This window comes from Agelaius phoeniceus, chromosome 5 (genome assembly GCF_051311805.1).
Source record: "Agelaius phoeniceus isolate bAgePho1 chromosome 5, bAgePho1.hap1, whole genome shotgun sequence".
Taxonomy (NCBI): Eukaryota; Metazoa; Chordata; class Aves; order Passeriformes; family Icteridae; genus Agelaius; species Agelaius phoeniceus.
The window spans coordinates 20,085,376-20,092,777 of record NC_135269.1 but is presented as its reverse complement, the minus strand read 5'-3'; positions in this window follow the sequence as shown (position 1 = coordinate 20,092,777).

Genomic DNA, 7,402 nt, shown 5'->3' with positions numbered 1-7,402 from the left:
TCACAATTCTCTTACCAGTTTCCCAAGAAGTACACATTAAAACAAAGCAGCTCCATAAGTAGTAGAGGCAATAACATCCAGTCTCCTATGGATTTTTGCCCTAGGGAGAAACACCTACCTGGGCTCACTGATGTCCACCTCATGACAAGGGTGTAAGATCTCCCTCCTCTGACTGGCCACCTATTTTCATGTCAATTGCAGAAAGTCAGTATTTCCAGGGTCTTTGTCTATACCTTCCCAACAAATTGTCTGAACTTGAACAACCAGCTCAAAATTTAATAGGACAGGGCTAATGGGCACATAGGTTTGACCGCACAATTTCTTCACCATCACTGGTCCTACAGCAGACAGACAGTGCAAATGTGTTCATTTTTCTTCAGAAAAAAAAAATCTCACAAAGGTTCAAAACCACCTCTTTTTGATAGTCAGTTTTCTGAAATTCACACATTGAAAAATGAACCCTCAGGCCAAGCTTTCAGCACCAAGCATCAATTCAAAGAGAATTTTTAGTGGCAGAGTTAATAAGGAAGAAAGGGTGCTCTGAAAGCAATGCTGAAAAACATCCTCCTTAAGGCCCCATGGTTTTCTAATGTAAAAACAAACAAAAAAAAACCTCCCAGTAACCCACACTGACCATAGGCTTGGCACATTTTGAAGTATCTATGAGCGTATTTTTAATATGCAGTTTACCTTGGAGGAAGCAGTTGTGGTGAGCACAGAAACCCAGTCATGTCCTCATATATTAGAAAAGGCAGCTGGGAGGCAAAATTCCCCTGGAGATGCCTTGACACTGAGCCACTGCCCTGGCCACAAGGAGAAGACATGAGGCTGTGGTAACCTGCAGTGGTATTAAGGATGACAGAAAAGTGATGTAACTTCTAAATGTTCATACTCCTCTACAAGTTCAGTGTATTGCACACAAGCCAAGCACCCTGTGTGCACGAACTAAGGGCTGCACTATTGTCTACACAATAAGACAAGAAACTTCCAGCACACCCATCCAAAGCTGGAGTTAGTAGCACTTTCAGGGGACTTATGACAGGAAATGTGATGTATTCCTCTATACAGTGTCTGGGATTGTAATGAGTCAGCCCCTATCTTGGCAGCTCTATTGTACTTGCCTCCTACTACAAATGGAAAGACACATTTTAGTTTCAACTTTACTTGTGTTTTACACTAACAGAGCATTTCAGTTCATTACTGAAAATAACTGGTAGCAAAATACAGTCACCTAAGCAAGTTAATTAAATGAACACTTGACATTAAGGGAAAGGAGCGATGTGTTACTTGCATCAGCAAACTCATGCCATCACACACCCTGTGTACATCATCTCCTCTGAGGAAGACTGGGAGATGTATGGATGTAAACTTCTGTAAGTATTTCAGAAGATGTAGTGAAAAAGGATTTTGTTATTCCTTCCCTAAATTAACAGAAAATTTACCCAGCTGAGGAAACAGATTAATTGATGGGATTATCTAAATCTGAAATTCCAGTGATTTTCCCCTTTTGGACATTTTTGCTGGTCTGAGTGGTTAAAATCCAAACAATCTGTCTGTCAAGCTGGTATGCAAGTCTATGGAAAGGATCGATAAAACCCATTACTTCTGGGTCCTAGGGAACATCCCTTATTTGCGCAATAATATATACTTTCCAAAATCCTTTTTTTATTTAAGTATCCACACAGAAACATTATGCATCCATTATTTCTTTCTAACAAAACATTTGCTTACAAAAGGTTAGATCTCAGTTTATGCAAGTATAAGAGCAAGACTTTGATGATCCTTGTGTGTCTCTTCCAACTCAGGATATTCTACGATTTTATATAAAAAAATATAGTGCTAATTAGCATCTTCTGAGTATTTTTTGAACCGTGTCTCATAGACATGGATGTTCTCAAAATTGCAAATAGCCTGAAAAAATTGTCAGTTCTTCATCAGTAGTTAGCACCATGAGATAAATTTTTTCCTAATCAAATCTACAACAGGAATTCAATTTAGACCAAACTTGCCCTGTTTAAGAAGCACAAGTTGCATTGCAAATATGTGGTCAGAGTCTGCCAGTGCAACCACCTTGTTTATGGTTGATTCTCAATTCCATTGCTTTCAAGTTCTACTTCCCATGTTTTCAGGCTACCTTGTATTATGTTTCTCCCTGTTCAGCTTTACAATCTTGCTAGAGCACTGTTATTTTATAGCTGGCAACCTGGGCTTGTAGATTTCACTGACTTCTTCAAATATTATGATACAGGATAGATGGTGCTTGTGAACACTTAGCCAGTAAACGACAGAAAGTTATGACCCAATTTCCCAGTAAGCCTGAAAGGATGATTCTTCTTAAAAAATTCTGTAGTCCAAGCCCCAGTCTAACCAAAAAAAAACCAAACAAACAAACAAACAAAAAAACCTCCAAAACCCCCCCAAACCATCCCCAAAAATAAACCAAACAAAAATCCCACCAAATTATTTACATTAATAGAAAGGGGGGAAAATCAAGAACTCAAGAACTTCTTAGTAAAAGGTATCATGATTCCACAGCCCTTGAAGTTGCTTACTACATTGCAAAGGGAGACATTGAGAAGATCTCTACATTGCTGGGAACATTTCATTCTTAACAAAAAGGGTTGACTAATTTGATTTGGGTTACAGAAGCCAAATGACAGTCATAACAAAACACAGAGGGCAACAAAAGGAAAAAAACCTACAATCCTCCATGTTTTTATACTATTTCCTAATAATGGCTATATTGTGGAAGCACTTGCTCGCACCAAGTGACCCCAACAGTGCAAGGTACTATATGGACACATCAAGAATGTTCATCTGTGCTGGCAGTCAGAAAGACAAGAAATAGTTGATGGATGAGATAATAGAGGAGCCAAAGTAGGAAGCAGTGAGACAGCATTACTATTTATAAAATGGATGTGCCTAACAAGAACAAAAAAAAAAAACTATATCAGGTCAAAGGAAAGATCCACCTTATTCAGGATTCTGTCTCTGACAGCAGCTGAAGAGAACACAGGAAACTCATGTGGTATGTGTTCCCCAAAGTCTCCCATCATCCAGCATTTACAGGTCACCGTCTGCCTGAGGCAGATGTATTTAGCAACCCTTAACACATTCTCTTCTATAAGCTTGTTCCACCAACCCTTGAACACATGTAAGTCCCTGGCACTCACAGCATCCTCTGTTCCACCTCCCAGCCACATTGAATTGAATTGAAGAACCTACTTTTGTGTGCTTTGAGCCTGGTCCCTGCCCACTTCAGCTGTTGGTGGTTTGTTCCTTGTATCAGGATAAACATTGAAGAATCAATTCCCCACCTCACACATTTCTGATATTTTGTTCTTCATAGTAGAATAAACAAAGAATCAATATGCCATATCCCCTACCTTCACCTTTAGTTAGCAGCAGTGATAGCAAGTTGTCATTTTCTGGCAGTTGATCAATAGGTAGTTAAAACACTTTGAAAGAGATTTTCTGTGAAAAGGTTTAGAAACCCCATTCTAGAGACTAGGTTCTGCTAGTAATACCAAATTTATACAACTTGTGCAGGGGAGGGACCCTGCATGGAGGGACCAGCCACATTTCTTTGCCTCTCATAGACTTACTGTAATCTGCAGCGTGTGCCCCCTTGCATTCCTTGTCAACAATGAGAAAATGTGGTAGAGGGCTTTTTACATGCCACTCAGTCCCTTTCCTGGCTGCCTGGCAGCCCTGCACTCACCATGGGAGTTTTTCAGCACCCACCCTACACTCCTCTGAGCTATAAGCTGGTCTTGCTAACCTTCAGCTCACACCACAGTGAGTAGCCCACAGATGGGCCGGCTACCATCTAACCTTAAATGATCCACATGGCATTATTTATCATGCCAGCACAGTGAGGAACAGAATCAAACTGCAAGAATGTAAGAGGAAAAGCAATTTGTCTTTCTCCTTGCAGGGACTGTGGAAAGTTTGTCTTGAATATGTCTTTTAAATTAAAATTATGACTCCTTCTATTAAAAAAACCCTCATAAAATGGTACAACATGGATGTTTATAAGGGTCTGTGGAAGCAGACTTAAAAAATATTATTTAAATATCTCACTTTAAAGCAAAAATAGAGTATATGCCACTACCAAGGATTTTCTTTCCTCTTAAGTCAATATTTTAATTTGTCTATCTGTTCCTGCTCTCATGAAAGTCACTAATAAAATTCTCACTATTGGGCCAAATCAGACATGAATTGAGACAAAATCGATGATTTCACCTAAAAAATCTAGTATGCAATGAACAAGGAAGCCATCGGCCAATCAGTAAGTGCCAAAGAAATGTGAAAATTCTGTTAGTGGATATGCCAGCTTTACTGAAATTTCTGCACCCCCCTCCTCCCCAGTATCTGACAGAATAAATATCAATTAATTTTGCAATAATTCTTTCTGAATATGATTATTGTCCATAGTCATGAAACCCCCTTTGTTTTTAAAAGCTTATGGGGCATATGATTCTTAGCTGATTTACAAGGTAGAAATGGAGCTCAAGACTAAAACATTCAAAGGTATGTTCAGGGAAGAAATAATTCATAATTCAATGCTACTCTGTTCACATCAGTGTTATATCTGTTCCTAAAAAGTCTGGATTTTAGTACACAGACCTGAAGAATTGAGCTCAGCTATTACCCCCTCCCTGCAAAGATTTCTTTTTCAGAGTTATTTTCAGGTGCCCTTGAAAATAAAAAATGGCCAAACACTTAAATCAGATACTAAGAAACAGTTTGGAATCCTTTCTGTGCCCAAAAAGTTGATATATATGATGTATCAGATTCTTCTATTAAAGGTTTCAGAAAAATACAGGTGATAAGTAAGGTTGCTCCTTACCTCTGAGATGCCTCAAGCTTCATTGTACTATCTCAACAAAAAGCCTCCCAAAGCTCTATTCCAGAGGAGAAAAGCATCTTACTCTCTTATTTTAATATACTATGCAGACAGATTAATTTCTTTCCCTGTCTCTCGCTTCATAAATTAATTTGCAAGATGCAGCTAAATCAGCTTTTCCAACGACAGCATTACAAAATAAAAATATGAAAAACTGACAAATGCTAGAGAAAGGACCTTTATACTGCGCTGTCTTGAAGATGTCAGTGCAGCACTGCATCTTCTTGAAACAAAGTGTGTGCATCACTTCAGGCACACGTGTACCTCAAACACACTTGTTCCATTTGAAAAGCCTAAATTAGTACTCGAGTAGTGCAAGACAACTGCATTTGGATCCATGAGAGGAAACTCTCTCTGCCTCAGAACTGTGTATGAGAAAGGCACGTCTCCTGTTTTCGAGTCCCACACTTTTATTTCAAGAGGCCCCTCTCCCCTCTGTACCCACAGCTTTTATTTGTGCAGTTCTGTGGGAAGATGATATCCCTGCTTTATTATGTTTTATTTTCCTGCACTTTTTCAGATGCCAATTCTTCCTCTGTTGTTGATATAAATTTCCATTGCAGTTTTTTACACATAATAATTGCTTTTGCCCTGTATTGGTAATGATGCAAACCAGCACAGTCTCTGCCTTGTTTTTGTATGCAGTGTGCCTGAAGACTATAGAAGCAGCAGACACATCCTCACAACAAAAAATGTCTTCATCAAAGCTGTATCTTTATCTATCTCTGCTTAATTAACACCTTAGCTTTTGAAAACCTAGAGAAAATTTGCTAGTCTTTTTAGAGTAGCTATATATAATTCACATGGACTGTGACTTTCATAACTTGCATGGGCCATTTTATTGAAATAATAGAATTCTGCTCCAGCAAATACCAGCCAGACTAAGAAAAGATAAATGTACATCAAAACAGCACCTCTCTATATAAATATGGGTTTAACACAAGAAGATGCTAACAATTTTGATTAATCAAAACTTCTGTCATACTCAGCATACAGTAAACAGGAGTTCTTACCATTAGCAATATGGAAGCAGTGTGCGTTAGGTCATTATAAAGAAAAAGGCACCCACAAATACCAAGTACATATTGTGCTTTGGTGACTTTTAACACACAGAATGTAGTTCTTGACAGATAAAGTACTAGCAATTTTTAAGCATTTAAGGACGGCTCTTGTATGCATAATTTCAAATATTTGTAAGAGCAGAATATTTGTACCCATGAAATAAAACCAACTGTAAGCAATCAATATGAGGTCCTCACATGATCTTCTCATAGGAGGCATCCTTTCAGTACCTATATAAGGGTGACAAACTCCTCTCATTTATATTAATAAAGATTAAGAAATTCACCCTTGTTAAACACAGACTCAGCTTTTGGATCCACAAATAGAGGCAAATGGTAGAGACAAACAAAGAAATTGACAGTTTGGGAATTTCTGCATTAAATACTTTATCTAGTTTCATTTATTCCAGGTTTAATAGCAAAGTGAAGGCAGCACACCCAAACCATCTGTTCCTTAATATACACCTGGAATTACTCCCAAAATACTAGTATTTTGTTTATTAGTATTTGCACGGCATTTCAAAATACATTACTTGGGGCTCCTAAAATGCACGGAATTGTGTGAAAACAATGAACATAGAATAAAATAATTCCTGTGGAGATTTAATTCTTTGATTTCTGACAGTGAGCACTTAGGATTCAAGGACTTGCTTTTCTCTTTCCTCCAGAATGAGAAAGGCCAGTCACTTTCCAACCAATCCCAAGTCCCTTCCATCTCATAATAAGAAGCACATGTCACTTGGGGAAGGTCTGATGGGGAGCTGACAGCCTGGTAGCCCCTCACAGCAAACCTGCCCTAGAGGGCTGAGATATGGTAAAACCACAAGTGCTGGCAGCAACAGTCCAGATGTACAACAGCAAAAACAAGAAGAGATCTGGACTCAAACCTAACAATGACCAGAGCACTTATTTGAAACAAAGCCACTCTTTTTTCATTTAGTTTCCAAAGTACTGAACATTGCTCCATTTGGCAACACTACAACGCAATGTAAATCAAATCTAATAAAACCTCTGAAATTCTGTATGCACAAGCAGTTCTGGTCAGGGCAGCAATGAAAAACTCTGGCAACTTCTCTTCTGTCACAGATTTCTTTCAAAGCTTTTAAGTTAGTTTAAACACTGATGAGAACATTTTCCATTGCATTATTATTCATGTTCTCCCAGTAACAGATATGATACTGCTCTTTTTGGGGGGCTTTTTTCTTTTTGCTATTTCATAGAAGTGTGATTTGAGAGCGTGAAAAACTAATTAGAAACCACTGGTCCCTTCTAAGAAAAAACTATGCACATTACTAGGTGCTGTTGACTCTAACAGCAGTACATGCTGTCTGCATGCTTCATGCTTCAACTGAGAGATACTCGCTGACCTAGGATCTTGGAAGCACTTACGTTTCAGAGTATTTAAAGATAATGACTGTATGTGACTCTTGAA